At 43.7% G+C, this 27530-nt stretch overlaps 1 long non-coding RNA gene across 3 annotated transcripts; it reads left to right on the top strand.

The window, feature by feature from the left end:
- The first annotated feature begins 1357 nt into the window (after positions 1–1357).
- On the top strand, positions 1358–20354 carry LOC310884721. Of its 3 annotated transcripts, none has more exons than XR_014574352.1 (4): positions 1358–2188; positions 3901–4067; positions 8393–8494; positions 8617–8909. It is a non-coding gene; the product is annotated as an uncharacterized lncRNA (long non-coding RNA). The 3 variants fall into 3 exon arrangements; XR_014574353.1 differs by having other exon boundaries at positions 3901–6708; XR_014574351.1 differs by lacking the exons at positions 8393–8494; positions 8617–8909 and adding an exon at positions 14751–20354.
- Positions 20355–27530: the final 7176 nt, after the last annotated feature.

Raw genomic sequence — 27530 nt, 5'->3', positions numbered from 1 at the left:
CCATGGAAGACACCAAGCCCAAAGGCTCTGTTAAAATATCAGAAGACAAGGTTGAATCAAAAATTTATTGGTAAATGTGAGAAACAGCCTAGAAAGGAAAAATAAAATAATAATAATAATAATAAAGGAACGGTTCTGGTTAGAGAAAAGGATTTCAGAAGAGATGGAGGGATACATGAGCAGGGATATTCTGCTACTACAAAAGGACCAAGCTACAGGAGTCTACAAATGGGTGTTTCATCCTGCTGGATGAGGACTACAACTGATGAAAGTCCAGAAAGCTGTGAGTTGTTTAAGCTGCAGTAAGAGGGGTGAGAAGGTGGGGACAGAACGAGCAGTGCTGAGGGCATCTTCAGAGATGGAGGATGAGAAACAGGGGCTGCAGTCACTCCAGGCATGGTTTCGTACAGTCAGAAGGAAGGCTGAAAACTAAGCATGTAAACTGCTAGCGTTGAAAGCTGTTAATTCTGTCTTTGACGATCTTACAGAAAGACAGACTTCTCTTGTGGTTCACATCGACTGAGCTCATCCAGTCCTAGTGGAGAGGATGGACCAGGCAGGTCCACGAGGACCCTGGAGAACTTCTGACGGTGATTGTGAAGCACTCAGTTGATTACTACAGCCCGCTAACACGAGTTTTAGCCTCCTATTTCTGTGCACTGCTGTATTCATAGATAATCACCTTTGGGTATGTGGCTCAAGTGTTTGGCTCTGTGCAATCTCTGCCAGCAGAAACACCTGTGAGGTCAGCTATCAGAGATGTGGCATCTGCTCAGCAGCAACAGGGCTATGAAGAAAGGTCAGAATGATGCAGGAGATAGGCCAGTCCTGTTGTCCCACTGAGAGATTGCACTCTTGGTGTTCAGGGGAACACTGAGCTACAATTCAGCAGCACTGAGACTTTTGAAAGAACCCTACACGTTTCCAGAAAGTCTTGTATTTCTTGCAATGTGTAAATAGGCCAGGCTCAACATCCTTCATAGAATAAGGGCACTGAAATATTTCAGATGCAGAATTTAAGGCATTTTTAATGACCCATTCTTTACTCACATTTATTATTTAGGTCTGACTGTTTCAGAAACCTGAGTATTTCTCCTTATTCTTAGAGACCGATACTGATGCTGAGCTGGAAGTTTTTCATTTCGTATTTACCTTGAGCTGACCTCTCTCTCTCCTGCTAACATGAACAGTGAAATACATGAAAACACATCCAGAGCTGTTGTCTTCCTCATTCTGTTTTGAGGGGCAGAGAGGCTAAAGCCTTTCCTGTGACTGATGGAGTCAGTGTTGGGCCCACAGGAGAACCATAAGGATGCTCAGAGGGTTGGGCCACCTGTCTTGTGAAGGCAGGCAGAGGAAGTTGGGGTTGTTCAGACTGGAGAAGAGAAGGCTCTGGGGTGACTTTATAGCAGCCTGCCAGTGCCTAAAGAAGGCTGCAAGAAAGCTGCGGAGGGACTCTGTGTCGGGGGTACAGTGACAGGACAAGGGGTATTGGCCTTAAACTAAATGAGGGTAGGTTTATATTAAATACGAGGAAGAAATTCTTTACTTGGAGGACAGTGAGGCCCTGGCTCAGGCTGCCCAGAGGAGCTGTGGGTGCCCCATCCCTGGCAGTGCCCAAGGCCAGGCTGGATGGGGCTGGGGGCAGCCTGGGCTGGTGGGAGGGGTCCCTGCCCATGGCAGGGGTTGGAACCAGACGGGCTTTAAGGTTCCTTTCCAACCCAAACCATTCCAAGATTCTATGATAAATTATTGTAATAGAAGTTACAACTTTCTCTTACTGAGCATCTGTATCAGGCTTACATCTTTGTGTCACGAGTGCTTCACACATCCTCAGACTGCCCGAGAAATTCACCCTGCCCTTCACCTTTGGTGCGCTTAGACCTCACCTAGCACTCATCTGATCATCATTTGGTAAAGCAAGACCAGCTGTGAATAATGACATGTTGTTCCTCATTGAGCACCCACAGGTAATTAACGGCCCCGCCTCCCAGGGGAGGTTGTGCCAGACCATGCAAAGAGCCAGCCTAACTTTGGAGAAGCCAAACCAGGAGCTGGCAGAGGAACACAGTGGAAATGGAATACACCCCACTCTGAATTAGTGAGCTTGGTTCATCAGCCCAGTACACCTGACAACTTGCTTGTTACATCTTTATCTTGTTCTTTGCGGGGCTGGGTCTGCCTGCAGGTACGGTCTGTCTGTAGGTACGGTCTGTCTGTGTGGCCTGGTGCCATCCAGAGGAGGGTCTGGTGATAGTGGGGACTTTGGGGTGGTTCAGGCTGCAGCGTCAGATACATTATGTCATGGCTGCTCAGCTGGAAACTTTGTTTTGTTGCGGTCACTGGAGTCATCGCACATGCTGAAAACAAATATTTACCCAGCTCTTGGGAAAAAAAAAAAAAGACTTAAGATTAAACTCATCCTCCAAATTTTCTGCAGCAAAACTCAACAGACAGGGCTGAATCTTGGCACTAGCTGCACCTGTGGACTTCAGAAGATTATACTGGTGTAACTGGGGCAGTGTTTGACCCCTCAGATGCCATCTGGAGGGGGCAGATACAGGGAGATATTGAGGTTTCCATGTAGAGACAGTTGTTTTATCTCATGTTTCTTATTTTATAGGTTTAGGGCATTCATTCTAATTTTCCTCTCTGGTAAAGCCTCTAAAGGTTGCATGTCAGAAATGTGCATAGGAGAATGTCAATCTTGCACGGATTCTGTAGATGGAGATAGTGTTTTATGACCTGAGTCTGGGAGAGAAAGACATGGACAAGTCTCATCCTGCATCTGCAGGTACATAAGAAAAAGGCTTTTACCTTTATAGCAAGTCTGAGCTGCAGCCTGAATTCTGGTTAAAAAAAAATGACTGATGGGGACCTAGTAACCTTTGGTATTTTAGTTCTTATTTTACAGTATCCATAGGCAATTAACATTCTGCAACCTTCTTTAGAAGTACTTGTGCTCCTTTAGAAATACTCATGTTCTTTTTGGGAAACTGACAGACTCTGCCACGTCACTGTGTCACTTCAATTCAAAATGTTCAGAATTGTTGTTATCCAGTCAGGAAAAAATAATAATCTTCCTGTTTCTGAGCTTTATAGCTTGGTGCAATCCAGCTCTGTGAGTATTTTTATGGCTCTACTCCTAAAAACCACATTGGAAACTGGGGATATCTACTGTAGATGAGCATCCATACAGCAGTTCCTTGGCTATTCAAAGGAGACCCGCAAAGGGAAATAAATGTTTATGGATTCTTTTTTTTTGGTGGTTCTTAGGTTCTGCCTCTTCTAATGCCTCTATTTGGATTTAATATAAAGTAAAGTCCTGTTTAGTCCACAAAAACTTCTTTGACCTTTGGAAGTAGATACATAGGTGTAATGACCTGGAGAAGGGAAGTTGAGTGGTCACAAAGAGAAAGCTACGGTGAAAATGCTTTTCTGTAGATCTGCAAATAGACCAAACTGTGCACTAAACCATGAGATCACACAAGAGTAAACTTTACATTTAAGTACAATAAAAAAAAAAGAAAAAAAGAAAAAAAAATCAACCCAAAGCTTTTTTATCTGTGATTAAACACTGCTTCTTTGTGTGGATCAATTAGCCAATAGTTTTTGGCTTTGAAAATACATTAAATTTCATATCTCTACAGATATCAGCTTAGAGAATATTCTGCAAAGTCATTGTGAAGAGGGTGTAGGAGTCACTTGTGTGAGTTCCAAAGTCAGTGAGTGGATTTAAAAATCCTACAAGAAAATAAAAACTTTAAGTGAACTTTCAGAATTTAATCTCATTTTTGGTGGGTTGTAAATAAAAATCACATGATGGCACTGCAAAAAATATTTTTGTGGATATTTTGTTATTATTATTATTATTATTTATTTTATTTATTGTTTTGTCAGGCTAAGTGGTCCTTCAAGACTCAAAGGCTGAGAAGCGCCAGTCTGTGCTTGGAAATGGGACACAGAGACATATCTAAGTGCGATGGTGTGCCTGGCAGCAACCTGGGGAGCAAGGCTGGACCCCCACAGCTGGGTGTGTGAGCGTTGCACAGATTCTGTAAGGACAGGTACAGTACTTTAACAAAGTCAACACTTCGTATTGGTATGAAAAGGACAGTAAATTCTGGAGTTTAGACAACTCCTAAGTACCTGTCACCACCCGGCCACCAGTGAAACTGTAGTGAGGCACAAGTGCCTGGGCTGGGCGAGCTTTCTTGTTGCCCAAGTGAGAGCATTCAAAGAATATTGCTATCAGTTATTGCTCCTATTAATTACTAATCAAATAAGGACTGGGTTCATTTTCTGTCATTGTCAAAGGCTGCCATGCTCAGCCTTTTGCAGTGAAACCATTTCTCCCTGCACTCCCTGCTGTTACCCTTACTTAGATATAACTTGGGAGTTTGGCCCCACGGTGTTTGTGGATGGAAGCTGAATCTCTTCACTTGTGTTTGCTGAACAGAACAAGTTCTTGTTCCTCATGTTTGGGATTGGGAGGTTTGAGAGGTACTCCTGAAAACACATTCTCATTGATCACAGTGCTTTGGAAATTCCTCTGCTCATCACTTGCCTTGGGCAGGAGATGCCTTTCCAGACTATTTTTCTGTTTGATATATAGTTAGAAACATTTGACTGGCTGGCTGTTAGACCTGCAAAGTCATTAGGTGCTCCAAGGAGACAATTTGGGTGGGAGAGCACCTTGTGATGGTCTGAGAGGAGAAAAGATCATGCTGCGTGCAGTATGCAGGTGGCACTCAGCAGCCTGAACAAGCTGCTCCCCAGATTACAAGGCCAAGGACTGCAGTACCTCCCTGACTTGGGATTTTTCTGAGAAACTGCTACCTTTAAAATAGACTAAAGACTTCAGGAGCATAGTTCAGAAGGAGACGTAGCCCATCAGTGCTACTCTTTGGATTTATTTTTCTTGACAAACCTTTAGACCTCAGAACCTGTGATTACATGTATGGGTTGAAGGATTTGCAAGTTGTGTTTCTGATATGAGTCAAATGTGGCTGACGTTATTTCAGTCAGATCCATTTCAGGACCTCCAGCCTGAAATGTTAGAAAAACAAATGCACAACATTTTCTCCTCAAGAAATACGCCAAAAAATAAAATGAAAAATAGAAGACAGACTTCACACACCATGCGAGGAACAGAACGGTAACACTTCTTCAGACAACAAGGGAAATATGGTGCTCTGTTCTTTCTCAGCTACATACCCTCACGCTGCCTAGCCGGTGCGGTGCAGCACACACCTTCCCACAGTGCTGGGCTTGTGCAGGCGCTACAGCACGTGGTGGTGGCTGCTGTCAGAATACAGCTGCACTGGGTCATTTTCGTGTCCTCCTGGTTCATTTGCATTCTGCTATGTCCATGGACCTGAGTGCCCACCCTCTGTCCACCAAGCACCAGCCCGTTGCTTCTACAGAGGTAACAGACGGGCCCTGGGAAGCTTCAGAAAACTAAATAAGAGCAAATGCACAGGATAATGTCTCTAAGATCTATATGAGATTCTCTGGAGTCATTTTCATGGGTGAATCAATAGCACAGAAACCTGGGCTGGACCAGGAAGGTCTTCTCTGGTGCTGGAGGCTGTGCCCTTACTTAGTTAGACTGCCTGTCAAGGAGCAGAGGGGGTGATGTTCCCCAGTGAGTGGAGTCCAAGCACAGTGTCATGCAAAGAAATACAGTCTGGGAAAAGCTGTACAACCATGGGCCAGGCTTGGTGTGGGACAAGTCTGGTTTAGGACTTCTTGTTTTAAGGCTGTTTGCCTCATGTTAGAAGAGTCCTCTCTGATGTCCCTCTGCTCTGCAGGATTCTCAGAATTTCTATTTATAGATGATCACAAATGTCCACGTTTCTGGACTGTCATCTTTTCATCAACCTCTGTGGGTCTGCCCTATGCACTCAGAGATGTGCTGGAGTTTGACACCTGGCAGAAAATTCTTGTCCACCCTGATTTTCTTAGGCACCTTTCATTTAATTAGGTCCTCATTATAGTGTCTTTGTCTAGACAGCACCTTAGCTCCACGCACATCAGATTCTTCTGCTGACTCGCAGGCAATGGCTTTTTAACCTTTAAGTAAACATTTTTCTACACATAAGGAAGAAAAGCTATGGGGGAAAAAACTTTTGAAGCAGAAATCTAGGGCACAGAGTGGGAACCAGAGTGTTTTAAACAGATTCTGCCACCAGCTCCTCCAGAAAGTGAAACTTTGCCCTGAGACCATCACACAGCTCAGAGCAAATCCTCCAGAGTTGCTGGCTGGACCCTGTGTCCCAAGGTGTGGGCTGGGAAAGGTGAGGGTGTCCCGTGGTTTGGTGGTGCAGGGGCTTGGGTTGCTGGGGACAGGGAGCAGAGGTGAGAAGTGCAGCCAGAGAAAGCATGCCAAGGAGCCCAGAAGGGAGAAATTCAGAAGGGAGATGCTTTAACACAGTAAGTGAAAGGTCTTGAAGCAAGTAGAGATCCTGCTGATCCTGACTCTCACCTTGAAGTTTCTACTGCACTCCCCACTTTGTTGGCATGGGCATTTTGGATCAAATCAGGGGCTTTCATCTTCTGCAGCTGCTCTGCTCCTCTTTTAGTTGTTTGGCTTTCTAGAGCTAGCAAGGCAGCGACCCAAGGGAGGAGCTCCACTGCCTCTCTTCATCTCTGGCAGCATCTTTTCCCTTCTGCCTTGGAGCTGCAGGAAGGTGCTGTGGCAGCCAGGTCAAGCGACACGAGTAGGATTTGGGGACGCAGGTGGATTGGCTGGGCTGGAAGTATTTAAGAGTGGATTAGGATGTGATGGGAAGTGACCTGCTCCTAGCAGACCAGGCTATGGGTTCTGTTTGTCAGGTTATTCAGGGCCTGAGAAGAGGGGTAATTTCAGCAGTTTCTCATTTCACCAGCTGCATGAGTCCAGACCCTGCTGTTAGCTGCAGCTTTTCCCGATAGCTTTTCTTCCTTTATCAGCAGTGAATTTTGATGCTGCTGTTGGGTCAGCATCAGGCTGATAGTGGCTGGTTGGCTGCCTTTGGAGAAAACCAGCTGCATCAATTCATTAAATACCAACCCAAGTTGTGTTTGGCCATCAGTGGTTCCTGTATCTTTACCAGCCTGTGCCCCGCTCCAGCAAAAGTCTGTGTCCCCCCATCCACTCCAGTGAGGCAATGAACTCTGTAAGCAGAGCCAGCCCTGCTCCAATGGGATTTCTTTTTTCCTTTTAACCAGAGCAAAGCCGTGTAGTTCTTGGTCCTCAGCATTTAGTGTTGAAATATGGAGGAAACACATTGTGCTCTGCACCTCACCACTGCATCTGCAAATGGGGGATGTAGAGTCTCCTTGGAACCCCAGGAAAATTGGGTTACAGCTGAGCCCTTCCCATAGGAGCAAGAGCAGGTCACCCTGGTCACCGTCCACCAGGGGCTGCTTGTCCCTAGACCTGAGATTCTGAAAAAAAAGCTATATATTTTTTTGATAAAAAGGCCTTGTAAAGTTCCCTCAATACCTCACAAAACAGGTGCTGTCAATGGTCATGATCACATTCACCCCCCTGGTGACAAAACTGAAATTGCCTAAAACAGCACAGATTTGGTGATTGCCACTAATTGTGTCATGATAATCAGGTGTGCTTTGCTTGTTCTGACAAGCCTACTAACTTAATTTTCCTGGCTTTTTGCCTTTTTTTTTCCATATTAAAATGTTTAGCAGTTGTTCTTGCTAATTCTTACTGCTTTTAGAAAATAGATTAATATACAAAATAACATCATAAGCAGCAGGAATCTGATAAATTCAATTGGCTAAATGACTGATGGCTGTGTTTCTTCCTAAAGCAGAAATCTGTGTGTGAGGTACAGGATTGCATGAACGGTAATGTTCAGCAGTACGTTGTCTATGTGTGTGTGAAAATGTATGTGTGTGCATAAACACTTGCGGGTGTTTTTTTTTTTTAAATCAGCACAGCATGCAAATATATATTTCTGCTGAAATTATGTTCAAACAGTCAAAGTAGAAACAGATGTATTGAAAATATAAATACAGCGCTTGATAAATATTTTATTATCAAATATTTCAAAAATGTCATCTTTAAAAACATGAAAATTCAGCCTCAGGAGGACCAAAATATTTAATCACTCTCAAGAAATTCTTAAAAGGGAATCTCTTTCTATCAGATTCCCTCTGAATAGAAGAATGAATTTCCAGGTGCTGTGAGCTATATTTATTTTAATCAAAATCAGTCAGTTAAAGGAGATAGAATAATCAGTGAGGTCATTATTAAGTGAGATAACAACTTCTGAATGAATGCTCCCATTAATCTAATTATAAAATGGAATAGTATCTTACTAATCAGGCTGTTAATTGAATCACAGAAAATGTAAGGCTGTAATCACAGTTATTTGAACCACACCAGGCTCCATGACACCGATGCAGTGGAAAATGAGCTGGAGACACGTTCTCTGCAGCCGTGCAGGACGTCTGTCCCCATCTACACAGGGACACACCAGTGACACAGGTGACTGTGGGTGGGGTATGACCCGCAGCTCAACATCACAGAGCTGAAGGTCATTAAAAATTGTCTGAAAAAAAGCACAAACGCCAACAGCAAAAGTAATTGATGAAACCTGTACTCAACAGCGCAGTGCCTGCCTGCATTTAGGGACACGTGCCATATCAGCCTGATGGTCTGTTCTAAACCTCTGCCTTCTTCAGCCCTGGTGGTGCCCCATGCCTTGGACACGTAGCAGGACCTCACGAGTGTTCCCAAGCACTGAGGGTAGACAGAACCAGCAGAGTTCATATTTGTGACCTGGCCACAGCTGTCACAGCCAGGGCTTCTGGCCCCCTCAGCTGTGACGTCTGGTTAACCTGGAGCATACCTTTAAAACAGAAATACCTGGTTTTAATATAAGGACTTAAAATGTCCTGGTGATCTTCGTACAAAAAGCTGGGCATGTTCAGATCCTCCAGTGCTCAGCTTTACCCACACCACTAGCCTTAATTTTATGGCATCTTCCCATTTTCTGTGCACGGGTATTAATTTGTTTAATTCCTGAAGGGTTTCATAAACCAACCACCCTCACCCAGGCAAGCCTTTCCCTTGGCCTGCCCTCACCGAGGACATCCAAACACATATCCCTCTATCTTGGCAAGGCCCATCTTGGCTGTAGAGGGGAGAAAACAGCACGAGGAACCTGGAGGGCAGGGTGGGAAGAGCCAGGGGAACAAGGAGGCAGACAGCGGGTCTCAGGGGCTCAGGGGCTCTAACCCTGCACCTCCTTCAGATGGTAGGCAGTTTTCTTCACCAGTTTTTCTCTCTGAATCAGAGATTGCTGGTGGTTTACCAGTGTCAGTGATCTGGATCCATGTAACACCAGGGTGAGGATGAGAGAGTATGTAAACACATGTGGAGCATCCTTCCAGGCATACTGAGTCTTCTTCATCCTTAATTGCTAAAGGAACTGGTGTGCCTCCCCCATCTAAAATCAGGTCCTGGGGCATGTCCATCCTGCACAGTGTTGGCCAGGTGTCTTTGCATTTAAGGGTGCAAACAGACAAGAATATTGTTTTGGCTCTAAACTCTGCCCAGCTTTACACAGAGGCATTGCTCCTCTTCTCAGCCTCCGCTGTTTGTAAGGTGGGAGCAGAAAATGCTGCTTGTACATCTCACCCTGACCTAAGTCACCAGGAACCCAGCAGTGGTGGCTCTCTGAGAGTGCTCCACTCAGGATGGAAAGCTAAAAATTCTGCATCTTTAATTGATACCAGGTGAATGAAGAATGCTTGCTTCTTTTAGAATATATACCAAGAAATACATGCATTGGAGCTTGATGAAAAGCTAAAACGACATACCCCTGAGTGAGCTCTAAAAACCGTGTAACAGGTTTTTAAACATTTGAGAAGAAATATAACATTGTATAAATTGGATAAAATGTATGCATCTGTACCGCTGCTCCAGCAAGAAATGCATTTCAAGGGGAGAAAAGGTATATTTCTTTCCTAGGTGTTCTTGTAGATCCCACCCAGTTACTTTCTGCATTTTTCGTTCATGATTTTTTTCCAAGTCCAATCTAATAATCTATATTTTTGAGGAAAAAAAAAGAGAGAGAGAGAGAAGTTTTTTTTCTCCTATTTATTAACGCCTGCTAAGAATTTTCACAGCTATTAGCAAAAACACAGGATTTTATTTCACTTCAGCAGATACAGGAGCCAAGTGATATCCCACCAGACATGTTTTGAAATTTCCAGTAAAAATATATTGTCACAAATAATATGGAAAGTGCAGTTCATAACAACACTCAGACTCTATTTTCTGTTGTCTGTATAAATGCTATACAACCTGGTGCAATCAGCTTTTAAAATGTGGGATAAAATTAAGTTTAAATTAAGGAAGAAAGGTCATTTGGAACCCCTCCCAGAAAAAGTGTTCCTTCCTAAAATATTTCTGTTCGTTTCTCCTGGATCATGGCAAGAGGATCCTGTGAGAGAAGAAGTAAGTGAGGAAAGGAGAACGGGGCAGGTTGAGGAATCAGGCTGGAAGCTGCACAGAGGTAGGGCTTGCTTCCTAGTGCTGAGTGCTGAGACATCCTTATTTTCTATTTTCTTAGATAAAAATTAAGAATTACTCGAGTGGTTCAAAGCACATGCTTGTTTTTGAGAATGGCCAGGTTCAGACACAGCAGTGGAATGAAAACAGATGGAGGATGTATGTTAGCACATGAAAGATGCCACATGGTGGGGTAGAAGACCTGGTCCCTCATGTAAATCTCCTCCTATCTCAGGCCTCTGAACCGTTCCAAAATCTTTCTTCTTACTAGAAATGACCAGAAATGCAAAACAGAATGAGCTCTGGCCCTGCTCTGATGGTCTTCTGTGAGGACACCTTCAGCCATTTCTTTCTGGCACCCAAACCTCGCCATTTCACGACGTAATCTCTGAAACCAGAATGGTCTTGCCATTCACATCACCAGCACCTGCCTGCTGGAAGTCTGCTCTGACTCTGAGGAAGAGTACGAGTGAGCACAAAAGCCTCATTTGTGAGAAAAGGGAATTGGTGTTCAAAGAGTCCATTATCAGAGAAGGATGGCTAAGAAGGACTGTTGGAGGATCCCCTCAAAGGTGTTCTGAAGAGTTAGGAGTCTATAAAGCCAGCCTGATATCATTCTACTGGATCTGAAAGTCATACTGCTAAAATGACGGCCCATGGTATCACTTTGTTTTATGGACAAGGACAGAAACAGACACTGGGCAACTCATTGAGCAGCTAGGGCAATTGAGTTCAAGTGGTTTGAACTAGTGGTGCCTATACACAGACCAAATGGCAATTGTGGCTTTCATGACAAATGAGTCATGAACGAGGTACCAAGAGCAGCTGTATCTCATGCTTGCCTTTAATAAATAATTTGTTGCTGTTGTTGGAAGATCTCACAGAATCAGATCTTCCTTGGGCATATCAAAGATGCTGCAGCTGCACAGTCTTGAGGCTCAGCATACTATTCCAATCCTGAATTGACATTTCTGTCATTTGGGGAAATTTTCAACCCTTCAGAGTAGCTCTGCTTTCCATAATTCCATGCATTGTGTCATATTTGGACATTTTGATCATGAGTTCAATAGAGGATGAATTTGTTGAGCAACTTAGGGAATTTTCGCACATATTTGGAAAATCTTATGCCTGAGTTAAGGCAAAAAACAATCAGGGTCATCTTCTTGGGATATTTCATTGATGCACATCACTCTCTAGTAGTAGAGTAAATGTCATTCCCACATTTCTGGAGAAATCAAAGCTACAGTTTGAGAACACTAGGTGCACTTTGAGAACATTGAAATCTGAGATATGAAACACTTAAGTGGGAGCGTTAGCCAAGATGTAAGCCTGATTGCCCAAATCAGTGTTAATATATAGAGAGAATTGTAAGTGCAGGTTTTTCTTGCCAAGATATGCCCCAGGCCCTGCTGAAAGCTTGAATGTTTCCATGGAAAGTATCCAGAGGCAGTGGTCCAAAATTCAAACTGATTTCATTTGTCTTGTTGAGGGAATGAACTTCCAGACTGTGATGGTTTCTTATTTACAGTAGCTGGAGATGTTTTTTGTCTTATCACAGACATTTACCAAAATCATTTCTGCTCTTTGGGAATTGGTACCTTTTGTGGATTAATACATCTGAGGGTGGAAATGTTACCTCCTCAGCAAGTAGTAAGATTATACTCAAAGCAACCTTCTTTGAGTTGTCATCAAGTTGCCACCCAAGCAGACCCTCCCAAGTGATGGCCAGGCTGAACACACAATGCAGAAGCCCAAGATGCCTCAGAAGGGACTGCTGAGGCTAAGTGGGCTTTCACTCATCAGGTCAGTCATTGTCTGACTGTTAGAGCCAAACAAGTTCATTTCTTCATAGGCTGATATCTCCAGTGCCACAACCCTGATCAGTCTAAATCCTGACACAAACAGGAAAGCTTTTGGGACGCACCCTGCCCCACGTCCCCCTGTCCAGCTCACCCTGCAGCAGCAGAGCTTTGGCTCCTGCCCTGCGGGGACACCCAGCAGTCAACGGCACCAAGAACGAGGGAAACTGGGGGCCTTCGGCAGCAGGCAGAGCCGCTCTGTCTGCAGTGTGCAGGCACCAGAGTGCTGCTGCCACTGAAGGAAATAGTTGTAGAAGGCACTGAAAAGGCACCCAGGGTCAAATGCCAGTGTGATTGCTGCCATCAGCTTAGCTGGCTTGCTAGCGCAGGTGTGTGTCTGCAAGATGAAGGGTGTAGCACTTAAGATAAAGAAGAAAATCCACCATTGTTAAACATTCCCTTCCACCATTTACCAAAACACGTAATACAGATACTCTCACTATTTCGCCTCAGGAAAGGCATGGTGGGTTAAAATTAACAGCAATTCTATATTCATTGCTAGCTCCTAATTAACCAGGCTGGGCCATACTGCTCCAGCCAGATAATTCCCCAATATTTAGCCATTAGTTCTTTCCAATTTGGCCTGCTGCTGCTTCTGGCAAGTTTTGTCTCATAAACAATTATGCTGAATGCCAGATGTCCCAATAGACTGCTCCACTTTCACTAGCGGCTGTCTCATCAGGCCAGTTTTGCTGGAGCTGGGGAGACAGTTTGACATTTGACATCCGTGTGTGTATAAAGCTAAGGGTCAGTCAGAATCCCAGCGAGGACTTTTAATTACAGCAGCCTCACAGGCTGAACACACACATCCATATCACAGCTGTTTTCTGACAAGGCAGCGCCCACGTTTCGTTCTCCGAGGAGAACTACTGCGTGCCTGAGCTCCTGCCATCCTCTTCTTCCACTTGAGTCCGATTTGCACAGGAGAAGGATTTGGAGATGGTGACCTGGATAAGGCAAAGTGTGCATCAGTATAAAGTTGATATTTTACTTTGCAGGGAAACAAACCAAAAAAAAAAAAAAAAAAAAAAAGGCCCAAGAAGTCTTTTCATCTGTTCTGTGTACAAAAGCCCTTGAAGACCCACAGGTCTTTTCCCTGCAGACCCAGCAGGACCATGCATGGGGTGATCTTGTGGGCAGGATCCTCAGATACAGAATGTCCCCACTCAGGCTCCACATGCAGTGGGTCTGAAACTGGAGTTTTGGAGAGCCTTGTGTGGGGCTGTCTGAGTGGGGCAGGATGGTGGATGATACCTATGATGTTTCAAAACACCACCCCAGCACAGGTGGATCTTGGAGAGAGTCCAGGACTTGTCCCTTAGCCACCTATCCCCGTAGTCGGAATGCAAAGGAACAGTGAAGTCTGTGGGATCCTCCTCATTGTCCTCTCCCAGAGATGCCCTCCAGCTGTGGGGCTACTCCAGGGATCAGGGATCTCCAGCTAGGGGTAAGTGTATTGCACTCAGCCACATCTCTGCAGAGTTGTCTTGATGGACCAGGGTATGTGGCTGCAGTTTTTACTGCAGGAACAGAGGAGCAGTTGGGTCAAAGTACTATTTATTGTTTGTTTTAAAGCAAATTTCACTAGAGGTGTGTGCATTACACGAAGAAACTTTTATAACTGAAAAGGTTTAATTCATCTTAATGCAGAAGAATGAATTTCCCAGCTGAATTTCCCTGAAAGAGAGTCTCATGGGATTCAGAAACAAGCAAAGAATGTGTGTTTTAATATAATATTCTTTCAGATTCCCACATAAAACATTGCATGTTTTTATCCTCAGTGTGGCAGCTTTTATTTTAAAATAAACAAGTGCAGGTTTAATGGAAGGACACATTGACAGACAGATTAATTTCTCACTAAAGAAACATAGAAAAAGCACAGGTAAATTCCTGAGACAAATGTATTTTAAGATAAATGGCTAGTGGTGTTTCATATTCCTGAGTTGCTGGTTTATGCAGAGATGAGTTGATTCAGGTAGTATGGTTTAAGCTGGTTCTAGGGCAAATAGTGCAGTGGTACCCATGGGAACCAGCTGTGGAGATGCAGTGATGGCACACAGGAAAACAAACTCTTATGAGATAGGGTTTGGCTGTGATTTTTGTGGCCAGTTAGTTCATACAGGAGTTTTTCTACTCTGTTGGCATTGCTAAGATACTACACTGATGTCCACTCCTGCCCTAAGTCATACAGAAGTTAGTAACACTTTCTCCCAATGATGAACATTGCCTAATTTAGGTCTAACTCTGCTATTTGCAGAAAAACAGTGAGCCTCTTGAAATGTCATAAAATGTATTTCTGAGAAAAGTTAGGTACACCTCTGAGGCCCTTCCAAGTGACTGTCCTTTCTCTGGGCCTCTTAAATCAGGTTCTGCTTGGAAAGCACCAAAAGGAAATGACATTTCTTCCTCCTGACACTGGAGCTGTTTTGCTGGAGCAGAAGTTGCTCATCTTCCACTGGAGCCAGCATCACATTCTGGCAGGTGAGAATTGGTTCGTGACACACTGTCTTCTACAGGCTGGCCCACCCCAGATGTTCCTGCCTGTGGCAGGTACACCTTCTCCAAAATTCTTCTACCAACTGGGAGTGATACTGCTTTACATTTGGATTTGTCTGGCAGAGCCAGTTACTAATAAATAACTTTATGTTGAATTATTCTTTTTTTCTGACAAATGGAGGACTCACTTTATTAGTCTGCAAGTATGGCTCTTGATTTTAAAGGGCAAATGATAAGCCAAATGAACTAAGATAACTGACCTGAGCAGCTCAGAGACATAAGTGAGAAAGCAGTGGGAATATATTGAAATCAAATATGCAACAGTGTCTGGAACAGGCTTCCAAAGCAAGTGGAAAAATCCTGGAAGACTGGGCTCCAGGTTTAACACAATGAATAACCTCATCCAAAAGTCTGTTAGGATCAAGCAGACAGGCTGCAAGGACAAGAAGAAAGAACTGAGCAGCAAATAAACTTACGTCTTAAATCTCAGAAAGTGCATAAAAAAAAGTGAGAATTGATAAAAGTCGAGCTGAGTTAAAACTGAATCGAAGCAAATTGTAAAAGATTTGTTCTTGTTATGAATAAAAAGAGATGAGAGAAAGAGAGAGAGAGAAAGAGAGAAAGAAAAAAGAAAAAAGGAAGACAAAAAAGAAAGAAAGACAGGAAGGAAGGAAGGAAGAAAAAAAGAAAGAGAGAGAGAGAGAGAGAGAAAGAAAGGCATTTGCTGATCAATGATAGTGAAGATTAAAGATTTTTTGGATATAGCCCCAAAACTCCACATATATTTTGCGTCATTTATCACAAATGAAGAAAACATTGAATGCAGAAGCAACGCCAGGATGCTGCTGTGAATGAAGGCATGAGAACGGAGTCAATCATCTCCATGGAGGAGAAACTTCTGAGCAACTCAATGCTGAGTAGCCAGGGGGCCAGATAATCTTGGACTTCTAAAAATATCCAGAACATCAATTTCTAGTCCCAGTAGTGATTATTTCATATAAATTTACTAAGTTGAGGGTGGCATTGGAGCTATGAAGAGTAGGTGGGGGAGTTCCCAGGGCAAAAGAAAAGAGGAACCCAGCACCTATCAGCCAGCTAGTTTGATCCCTGCGGTATCTGAGCTGTTGGAGCCAATTTGGACACAGAAAAATGAAAGAAGTGGGATCAGTGAAAGGAGAGTAGAACTCAAAATGGATTTATTAAACTAGATGGTGCAAGACTAACTTTGAATGCTTTGAATAAAAATGTGCTTTTCTTGATAAGAAATAATGTTGTTTCTCTAACCAGTCACACTGGAGGAAATCTTCTGATTCTGCATCATATAGGGATTTATTATTTAAACTACAGTAAGGGACAACTGGGACAATGGGAGCAGATGAGTGTAAGTCAGGGAAATATTTCTCAGCTGTGTGTTGGAAAAAGTTTTGTCCTGCAAGGAGGGTGCTTCAAGCCTGGCCCCAGGGGAATGGGCAGCACAGAGGCTATGTGCCCCCTGCCCAGTTTCCAGAGCCCTTACAGACCTCAGACCATTTACTCCACACTTTCGTCGTGCTTTAGCCCTCCACTAAAACTGAACTGGCACTTGTTAATTCAGCAAATGCCATGCTCTGGGGGGTCCAGCCTTGCTGTAGGCCCACCAATACACCTCCTTGTCACAAACCTACATCTCAGACTTTCTCAGCAGGTTCCTCTCATTTGCTCACCATAGAATGTTTTTTCTGCTTGCACTAACGCTGTTTCACTGTCCTTTCTCATCAAGACACTCCGTGCCTGCTCACCCACCTGTTCAGCATGTCCTCAGCCGAGACCCTGCCCTCCCCATGCAATCTTCAGCTCTTCCCTAAAAGGTCATGGAAAGACCTCTCCGAAAAGCTCTGAATTACATCCACCTTCTGAACAGTCTTCTGCACTCATATATCGAGACTATCTTGATATGTTCATCACAGTGACTAAGTTTTGTGAATCTCTTTATGTGATGCTGATGTAAGTCTAGCATGCCAAATGCAGTATTTATGAATAGTGTCGCAAGAAAATGTTGATAACATATTTTGCTATATGTCTCCATGTGAAAAATTACATTGCTGCAGAAGTTTCTGTACTGATAATTCACCTGGATGGAAAAAAATTTCTATTTCTAAATCTGTCATGTTCAGCCTCCGGATATCAGTGTTGCAAATACTTTGTCTTCTAAAGACTGGAATAACTCCCTAGATAGCTCAGGTAGCTGCAGTACAGTTATATAGCCTTCCCCCTTGGTTTATCTATTTTATTTTATCTTTAAGGTGGGCAGAATCTACCCCATATTCATTGATCATTGCTTCATTTAATAGCTCTGAGGTTAGGGGGTTAGGGCAGCATCCTGCTGGCAGAATTTCTTACAGACACTTCCTACTCACCCCAAATGTTGCTGCTGGAGCACTGGCAAGGGACGCAGACAGTTAATCGAAGCTCTGAACGTCCCTCTGCCCCATGCTGGGAAGATTTCAGAATTGCCTTTGTAGCTTTTGCCACACTGCCTGGATGAGGCCATTACTCACATACTGCCTGCCAGGAGTGACTCTCCCCTTGGGTATCACTGATTTAATTACTTTCACATTTCCAAAAGGAGTTCTGCTTTCAGACGTTTGAGAAACAATCAAAAAAAAAAAGTCATCCTTTTTTTTATTTCTCCCACTAGGATAGTTTTCTCCCAAACTTTCTATCAGGACTAGCCTTCTGAAACCCTTTAGACAACTCAGAAGCAACTCTAGTTGCTTGGTTAACAACTCCTTCAAGGAGCAGGAGGATGAAGGAGAGGGAACCTGGAGGAGAGCCCCTGATTTCAGGGGGACACCACTGCAGGCTGCTCCCGGCATTGAGGAACATGCAGCGGTGACAAACCAGCGGCAGGGTATATCTGTGCCTCTGTTTTGTCTCTGTGAACATTATCTGCTTATTATAAGAGGGAGAAATAATTAACCAATTAATTAAACTTTGCTTTTTATTCCAGTTAAACTTGCAGTTCAAAACTATCACGGTAGATAAGATAGCAGTAATTAAGAAGACAGTTATGTATATAGCTGGATTTCAGGAAGAAATTTTTAACTTAGAGAAAAAATTAAACCAGAGGCCCTCGTCTACTTTATCTGAGTCATTTCTTTCTTCTTACTGGGGCTCAAGTGGTGTTAAAGCACCTGAAGGCTAGACAGAGAGGGGACCATATCTGCCTTTCTGCAAAGACTCAGCAGAGCACATCAGAGCAGGGAAGCCTGGCAAAGCAGATGATGAGCAGTGGGACCGTTACCCAGCAAAGGGCTGGGCGCCCTGGCTGAACCCCCAGGGGATCTGTGCATCACCTGCACCTTCACAGCCAGAACGAGGCGGCCCGTTATGGGGGCTACGGGAGGGTGGGTTTTATGCTGAAATGGTTCCTGGATATCTTGTAATCAGTTCCATAAGCAAAAGAATTCAACCACTATTATTACGATACACGTCTGAAACATTTTCAATTTTTCTGTAAATGAAAAAACAAAACAACAACAACAAAAAAAAACAGAAAGGTTTCTTTTTTTTCCCCCAATAATTCTGTGCTAGGTGAAAGTTCCTGCCATGTCTGGTGATAATGATCCTGTCTGTCACAACTCTGACATGCTCAGGGCCTGCTCACTGATTAATGTCAAAATAACAATTTCTGTGCTTTTTGCATGCTTGAAAACTTTTCAGAACTATGCTATCATCAGTAATTATTTTTCCCCTTATATTTATGCAACATATTACAGTGACTTTAAAATCTAAATGAAGATGGAGTTTGGGACATAGGACATTGTATAATATATTCACTCTGCATACTTGAATTCAGAAAGCAACAAATGATCATTTATTTTTATTACAAGAGGAGCTGGCAGAACTGCTTTATGCTTCAGGTTGCCTGACAACTCCGTTTTAAAACATTGTTCTGAATTGCTTAAAACCTTGCCAGATCTTGAGCATTTTGTCAGAAACTTTCCAAGTTGAGTTCCTGTCTCAGATTGATGTTTTTACATATATATAGTTTTTGGAAACTCAAATAGGTCAATCATTTCTTTGGATGCAATTAAGGGAAATATATTGCTATGCTAATGTTTAACAGCTCTTGAGGGTTTTCTTGTACGTGTATGTGTGCTGGATAGCTCTGATAGCTTCTTGGTTTGGAGCAACTCTTGATTGGGAGGGATGGCAGTCTGGCTAGGTAAGTCTTTTATTGTTCCTACGGACAGCAACCAGATGAATATGTACGATGTACCACAGGAAAGAAAAAAACCTGTTTTTTTACAAGTTCATGAGGCTGCAGCTAAACTGTCTGGAAGTCCATCTGTGCCGTACGTGCTGTCTGCAGAGCTGGGCTGAGGTCTGTGATTGCAAATCTCACCTCCAGGTGCTGCAGGGGGCATGGAGGGGATGCTGGGCATCCCCGCAGTGTCCCTGTGCTCCCACCAGGGTGGTGGGACTGGTGGGTGGCAGCGGGGCAGTGGGGGAGCAGCTGGGACAGGAGCCCGCAGTGGGGACAAACGTGCAGCTCCTCCTTGCAGGCTCACTGCGTTCCCAGGGCATGCGGGCAGGAGCATCAGGAAAATAAGAGTGAACTATCAGGTTATGCTGGTCTTCTGCAGAAGGAGTGGGAAAAAAGGGCAGGTTTTCTCTTCTGTTGCTCCACAATACCATTTGCTTGGGATTTCTGGGTAGGGGCACTATTCAGCAGTCCCCAGTATCTCCAGGGCTGTGGTCTAGGGAGAAAGGAGGGGGTTTGGCTGGTTTTGCTGATAAAGCTCCATCCAATTTTTCTCTGTGATATCATGCAGCTGATGACGGGGTCTTCTCTCTCAAGGCCAGGGAGGGGTTGGGAGATCACAGCCATCCCTCCAGCTTTGACAACCACAAGAGAAAAACAAATGTAAGCTGGAGGGTGCAGCTGGAGGCTCAGATGTCTGCTGCCATCCTGCCATCACGGGGTGGCCCAGCACACTGTTTTGCTCCTGTGGGACTTGGAAACCCCCAGACAGCGTCCGCTGGGTCTTCACATCTCTGGTCTCCCCGAGAAAGGTGGAATCTTCATTAGCAATGTGGAGCTGGTTGGAGAGCTGAGCACAGCAGAGAGCTTGGAGCTGAACACACCCTTCCTTGCCCATCCAGATTGTCCTTAGAGCAGGATGAGAGCTTTAAGCTCTAGAGCTTAGACAGTGATGTGTTGTGGAGGGACCCCAAAATCCTGGTTTTTCCTGCCAGAAGGAGGCAGGGCAGGACGGGGCTCAGTGCCGGGTGGTGGGGCTGGCTTCGCTGGGATTTGCTGGGGATGAAATGCAGCTCCTGGGCGTTTCCCATGACTGCATACCTTTCTATTTAAAAATGACAAAATTGCTAATTAGAATTTTCTTTCTGCATTTGGCTTTGGAAAAAAATTAAAAATGTATAAGTCCCTCTGTACTGCATATGTATATTTTATTGCTGTATAATTGGGATCTTCATTAGTTCCCTGGGTGGTGAAGTGACAGGCTTTTCATGTGATACAGACACTAATGCATTGCGATACAGTTCTCTTTTATTTTTTTCCAAGATGCTCATTGCTAAACACTTGCAATACTCCCTAATAAGGATTTATGCACAAAGCCCCTTTTTTGGGTAACGCTATCCACTGTAGCGCCATTGAAAGACAAGACTCTGATTGCAGCAGAAGAGGGGGTGGGAGGGCCACTTGGAGATGGAGAAAGTATTAATCACATTAATCCCAAACCCCAGGGTATAATTGCTGCTGCTCTCAAACAAAATGTTACTTTTATCTAAATTACTAAAGTGGGAAAAGCGCAATCTGGTTTAATTTAGCACTGGTGCTCCCAAGCAGGCTGCAAGGGGAAGGGAGCAGTGGGGCTCTTGGCACAGCGCAGTTCCCATCGTTGAGGACCAGAGATCTTCCCCGGTCCGGAAGCGGCTGACCCAGCTCCATCAGAGATAGAGGGGAGAGATAAGGGTGGAGGAAACTTCTGGGTGAAGGTGACCAACCCTGTGAGGGAACGGAGATTCCCAGCTGCCTTCTTTTTCCCCTTTTCTACCAGTATTCAAGATGCTCGTTCCCTCAGGAACCTGAAGAAGGCTTTCCTCTGCAAGCTGCCGAGAGCAGCATGATGGATTTGGGGAAAGATAGCTCACGACCAAGCATGTTTCATATTCCTCCTGGTGGCTCATGACTTTTAGAGGCTGATCACTGACTGATGAATTCTCTGTTCTGGAGCAAAGAAAAAAAATATATAAGTGGCCTAGAAGTGTGGCATTTTAAGGAAGAGTGTGGCAAAAAAATTCCCATCAACCCCAAAGGAACTTTCAAAAGCAAATTTAGCCTTTCACTATTCATTTCCAAGTTTAAAATGTTATTTTTTATTTCAAATCAAAACAAAGATTCTTTTGTCTTGCTTCAGAATGGTAGTTCCAAATGATTTTTTTTTTTTTTTTCATTCTAAAAATCCCATGTTTAATCAAAATTAACATCTCCTTTGGGGAAAATGGATTCCTTTTCTACTGGCTTCTGGCCCACGAGGAGGTCAACTAATTATTCCACATCTAAAAAATATTTCAGTTGATTTCCCAACGGTCCTGGTAGCTCTGGGCTAGCCGATATTTTTCAAGATGTCATACAGCAAAGGAGTCAGAAGCCTGTGTGCCAGCTTCCTTTGCAAGTCCCTTCCTCTCAAAGAGATTAGACTAGACCTGAAGAAGCTTTGGAGAAGACATCAGTTATGGTCAAAGGTCTGAGAAAGCCCCATTGTGAGGAACAACTAAGCAGAGCAGGACTCTTCAACCTAGAGAGAAGACAACTGAGGGGGCTGTGGCAGATGCCTGCAAAACTGCAAGCAGCCCTGGAGAAGTTAGACAGGTTCACTCTTCCCAGCTCTACTAGGGCTATCAAGAAAACCCAGCAGGAACCAGTTTTGAAAAAAATAAAAAGAGAGGGCCTTCACCAAGGGGCAATACACCTGCAAGCTGCCTTGCCAAAGCATGTTGTGGGTGATTAGAGTTTACAGAGGTTCAGCAGGAGACCAGAATAGCTCATTAAGTGGTTCATCCTCTGTGAAATACAGAAGCCACATCTAGTTCAAACTATTGATAAACTGAAAACATTTATAAGCCAAGAGATTCTTAGGGAAACGTACCCGGTATATTTGCCCAGTTGTCACTCTTTCTTAGGCTGTCAGAGACAAGCTCTGGGACAGATGAGTCTCCTGTACAGCCTGACAGTTCATACATTCATAGACAGGGAAGGAGCAGTGACACTCGCAGTGTGCTCTGTCATCATCTGCTCTTAAAGGAGGTCCCTTTGGATGACAGATGAGACAAGAAGGGCTACCGAAAGCCAGCTTCATAAGGCAGACCAGCCTGGACTTTGAGCATCAAGTCCCTGGATTCAGCAGCATCTCCCTGCTCAACCCTCCATACCCATACTCATCTTGCCTGACCTTCCCTCTCCAGTTCTTCATTCACCCTGGTTCATTGGACTCTGTTGTCTCTCCATCCTTCTGGTCCAGTCCCAGCAATTTTTGAGCTCACACCCCCACCAAATCTCATTTTTCACCCCAATGCATAATGACTTTGGAGGCCTTACAGCTTGGGGAGGCACAACTTAGACATTTAGTGGAAGGAAAGCAGAGTGGAAGATGGTCTGGTTACAGCTAGAGGTGGTGAGGGGCACAGCTCTGCACATGTGGAAGATGGGCCACCTGCTCAACAAAGGACCTTCATCCATCTACATCTAGTAGACTGTTGGGAATGTCACAGACAATTCATCGAGTGAGATTTTGATGCCTCCAAGAGTCACAGATGACTAACTCACTGTGCAAGTATTGGACTCATTATTTTTTAGTTCAAGTGGGTTTGGATTTTTTGGAGTTCTGGTGTCTTACTATATCAAATTTGTTTCAGTTCATTGTGGCAAGCTCTTAAAATTAAAAAATAAAGTAAAATAAAATAAAATAAAAATAAAATAAAACAAAACAAAACACAAAAAAACACAATATACTTATGCAAGACATACTGTTTTCATGACCAGAACTAGCTACATGCTCACCAGGATCAAACAGCCTAGCAGAAGGAGCTCTCAATGCAACAAACAGTGTGAGAAATAAAGAGGAAAGCCAAGTGACTGTGCAGATACTGTCAAGGGCTGGTCCTATCCTCAAAGCTTGTGTCAATGATGCTTGTTCAGTGATTCATGATAAGCTCATTAGAACATGGAGTTACTGGAAAAAAATATCCTCCACACCAAGAAATACACTCATGTCACTGTTGAATCAGATGTGACACCAGCATACATTTTAAGAAGTGCATTTTTTAATTCCAAATAACTGTTGACAAATACGTGTCCCAGTTTTTTAAAAGACTGATCGTATTTTTAGTTCTCTAAGCAGAATAAATATCAGCTCTTTCCTTTGTTGTCAGAATTTCTAATTCACTGCTGTCCACTCCTGTTATTAGTGTTTTTATTAAAAAATCCCCCAAACACCCGACTAAGAATCCGTATACTGTGGAAGTGACTAATTTTGCATCAAGGTGTAGTAAGAATGAAGGAACAGACATCCCTGGTCAGCTCCATCTGCCCCATTACCTGTCCCTGCCAGTGGTCACCAGAGAATGCTCAGGAGAACCAGAGAAACAGGACCAATGTGGAATGGCTTTTCCCTGGTGAGTCTCCCAGCTTCCAGCAGAGTGCCTCAAGGACTTTTCACTGAGCATTATTCTGTGTCATCGTGTTTCAGATTCCATCCTTCTTATGCATGAGTCTGTTTCACTGCTTTCTGATCCTATTTCTGATCCTATATGTACCTTTGGGCTCAACAATGTGCTCAGACACATTCAGACATTAAGAAGTGTAATTATGCAGATGATCTTTCCTGCTTTTAAACCACTTGCCTCGTAACTCGATATGGTGACCACAGAGTTTAGGAAAATAGGGACCGACTGTTCTCTACTCACTGTTTCTATGTTAGCAGGACTTTGTCCACCACAATCTTTCTCTGTCTTCTGCAACCATCCTTTTTCCAAGGTGAGTAGTGGTAGCCTTCTAAAACCCACAACAGAAGTTGGTCTAAATCTCTGGTTATCCTTCCTGCCCTTCTTTGAAACTTTACTAGCTTGCCAAAAGCTTTGTGGAACAGTTTCAATAGGGATGTATAATATTTCAAAATAATGTCATTCCACAGATTTGTACATGCAATCATGCTGTTTTCTGCTCACTCCTTTTGTTTGTTTGTTTGTTTGTTTTATTTTCTAACGTTTTCTTTACGAGCATTATCAAGGATTGGGCTGATGTTCCCAAGAACTCTCTATAAAGATTAAACCAGAGAATTATAGGATGGTTTGGAGTGGAAGGGACCTTAGAGCCCATCTGGTTCCAACCGCTGCCATGGGCAGGGACCCCTCCCACCAGCCCAAGCTGCCCCCAGCCCCATCCAGCCTGGCCTTGGGCACTGCCAGGGATGGGGCACCCACAGCTCCTCTGGGCAGCCTGGGCCAGGGCCTCACCACCCCCACTGTGAAGAATTTCTTTTGGATATCAAATCTAAACACTCTTAATTTAAAAACTGCTACCCCATGTCCTATCACTCCACTCCCTGACAAAGAGTCTTTCCCCACCTTTCCTGTAGCCCCCTTTAGGCACTGGCAGGCTGCTGTAAGGTCTCCCCGGAGCCTTCTCTTCTTCAGGCTGAACAACCCCAACTCCCTCAGCCTGTCTCCATAGCAGAGGTGCTCCAGCCCCTTGATCATCTTAATGGCCTCCCTCTGGACTTGTTCTAATAATTCCATGTCCTTCTTGTGCTGGGGTCCCAGAGCTGGATGCAGGGCTCCAGGTCAGATCTCATGAGAGCAGAGCAGAGCGGGAAAATCACCTCCCTCGCCCTGGTGGCCATGCTGCTTTTGGTGCAGCCCAGGGTACAGCTGGCTTTCTGGACTGCAAGTGAACATTGCCGGCTCGTGTCAAGCTTCTCATCTACCACTCCCCCAGGTCCTCCTCAGGGCTGCTCTTGATCCATTCTCTGTCTAGCTTCTATTCCTGTTTGGGATTGCCTCAGCCCAGGTGCAGGACCTTGCACTTGTCTTTGTTGAACCTCATGAGGTTCGCACAGGCCCACCTCTTAGGCCTGGCCAGGTCCCTCTGAATAGCATCCCTTCCCTCCGGCGTGTTGGCCACACCACACAGCTTGCTGTTATTGGCAAACTTGCTGAGGATGCACTCAATCCTGCTGTCCATGTCACCAACAAAGGTTAGATAACACTGGTCCCAGTATGGATCCCTGAGGAACACTACTTGTCAGTGGTCTCCACCTGTACATCGAATGGTTGACTACAACTCTTTGGACGCAGCCATCCAGCCAGTTCCTTACCCACTGAGTGGTCCATCCTTCAAATCCATGTCTCTCTACCTTAGAGAAAAGGATGTTGTGTGGGACAGTGTCAAACGCTTTGCACAGGTCCAGGTAGATGACACTAGTTGCTCTTCCCTAGACCACCAATGCTGTGCTCCCATCACAGAAGGCCACCAGATTTGTCAGGCACAATCTGTCCATAGTGAAGCCATGTTGGCTGTCGGAAATCACCTCCTTATTTTCCATGTCTCTTAGCATGGTTATCAGGAGGATCTGCTCCATTTCCTTGACAGGCCCAGAGATAAGACTAACTAGCCTGCAGTTCCCCAGGTCTTCCTTTTTTTCTTTTTTAAAAATGGGGGTTATGTTTCCTCTCCTCCAGTCACTGGGAACTTCGTTGGACTGCCATGACTTTTCAAATATGATGGATAGTGGCTCAGCAATCTTTATACATTTTCATATTATACTTTTATACCACGTTTGGCATGGTGTGACACGTGCCCATAACTTATATTAGTACCGGTCTACTCTCTGGCAGAGTGGTTGTATCCACACTGATAATTGGATATTATCCCTGGGCTCTGCCAACTGCCAGATGTTTTGTTCAGTACGGTGTACATTGGCTGGGAAAACAAAAAAAAAAATAAACAAAACCAAAAAACCTAGAGGCCAGGCATAAAATTTGACAGCATTATGTTGTAATTATTGACTTGCACTGCCCAAGAAGGTTCCCTGGCACTGTTTAATGTACTGTCGTAGGCAGATTCCCCCAACTCCAGCAATACTCTCTTGAGACATAAAACTCTCTGACTGTGATTCCCCTCTTTTTTCCAAAACATTTAAGTGTCCATTAGACTGTAGAAAGTCCTTTCTTTTTATCCCATGACTTCTTTTGAGGCAAACTTTGTTGAAAGCTTTTTGGAAATCCAAGTATTCATGCCTACATCTGTCCTCATCTCCAGGATCTAGGAGTGCTCTACTGATCAATTTTGGATCAGACACCATCTTGTTCTGTTTTGTGTGCCTGCTTATCTTTTCCTTTATTATAGTGTCTACCAGCTTTCCTTACAAAAAAAAAAAAAAAAAACTCTTCCCATTTTGTAGCTTTCCATGTTTCTTCTTCAAGTCTTTTTAATAAGTCAGCAAGAAATTTTCCATCTTCTAGTTTCTGGTGCTTATGTAGATAGAAGTGACAGTTAATAGACTGGAATTTCATTTTTTCTTTTCTTCAGTCTTTGGAAAATACCATCTGGTCTTGATGAATTTTTATTATTCAATTTTTAATTTCAACTCTAAAATATAAAACAGTTCCTTATACTCATCCCTTGTAATGAAAATTTCCCATGTGGGAAGACTACTAAATTCCTCCTTTTATTTAACTTTACCGTTGGCCTTTTCCATCCATAGCTGTCCCACTGACTTTTGATCTTCCATAGGCTGCACGAGCCCTATGGTGTGTGCTCACCTTCTAATTCTTGAAAAAAATGTAGTTGCTAATTTTTATGTATTTAGCAAGTTCTTCCTTAAGCACAAAAATTTTGGCCCATGTTAATGGTTTTACATTAACTTGCTAGAGTTTATTTTCCTCATTTGAAACTTATCTTTTTAGTTCTAGTCACTTCTTTTATTGCTGCTGTATAACCATGGCCAGAATTATTTTTGTCCATTTAAAGTTTTTAATAATGTTCCAGGGCCTCTAATGTGATGTTTTTCATAAGTATCCCCACCACTTTCAATCATTTTACCCTTCTAGCCATTCTTTTAAATTCCTTTTTAACTAGTCTCCTCTTTTTTTTTTTTTTTTTAATTTCCCTTTAAACTTTACCAGAGTGATTTCTGCTTTTTTTTCCCCCACACTCCTATAGAGAATTGAACTTCAGTCTATTATGGTCACTCTTGCGGAGCTGCGTTTTGATGGTTAGACCTTGAACCTGGACTCCTGGTCTCCTGGACTTCTGCACACTAAATCAAAAGTTGCTTCTTCTCTTTCATATTCTCTGAAGAAACAGCCACTTACGCTGCTTGAAAATGTAGTTTCAGCACCTCACCCCTTTGTAGCAGTCACTAATCACCACGGGGGTAACTGAAGTCTACTTCGATTTTCATGTTTTCTGCCCCGACTGACGAATATTACTCTGTGCTTGATGACCCCGTTCACCAGCATGGTGTTGTCTCTTATGCATAGACCAAAGCCTCCAGCCACAGTTCTTTCCACATACGCATAAAACTTCAGTCCACAGGAACTGTGTGTTACTTCTTGATACAACAAACTTTTTATTTACCTTT

Source organism: Anser anser (genome assembly GCF_964211835.1).
Source record: "Anser anser genome assembly, chromosome: 21".
In the NCBI taxonomy this organism is placed as follows: domain Eukaryota; kingdom Metazoa; phylum Chordata; class Aves; order Anseriformes; family Anatidae; genus Anser; species Anser anser.
The sequence above is the reverse complement of the archived record's forward strand: the minus strand, read 5'-3'. Positions and strand labels throughout refer to the sequence as shown.